Genomic DNA, 260 nt, shown 5'->3' on the forward strand with positions numbered 1-260 from the left:
TAGATGCCACTAAATCCTAGGTCCATTAAATCTGCACTAATCAATTTTTGCATGATATCGGCTCAAATGACTACATGCGCTGTGAAATGTGTTGCTTGTAGCGACAAGGCCACAAAGAATTATCTTCCAACTCTGCAATTAAGGAGCCTTTTAGCCTCCTTTAGCTCATTATTTTGGTTTGGCCCATAAACTCTGATAAACCCATTGTGTGCTACCTCCCCAGCACAATCTTTCAGAACAACAAAGTTAGCAACTAGCTA

Source organism: Morone saxatilis, unplaced genomic scaffold, assembly GCF_004916995.1.
Source record: "Morone saxatilis isolate NCDOM2014 unplaced genomic scaffold, NCSU_SB_2.0 Contig1, whole genome shotgun sequence".
Classification (NCBI taxonomy): Eukaryota; Metazoa; Chordata; class Actinopteri; family Moronidae; genus Morone; species Morone saxatilis.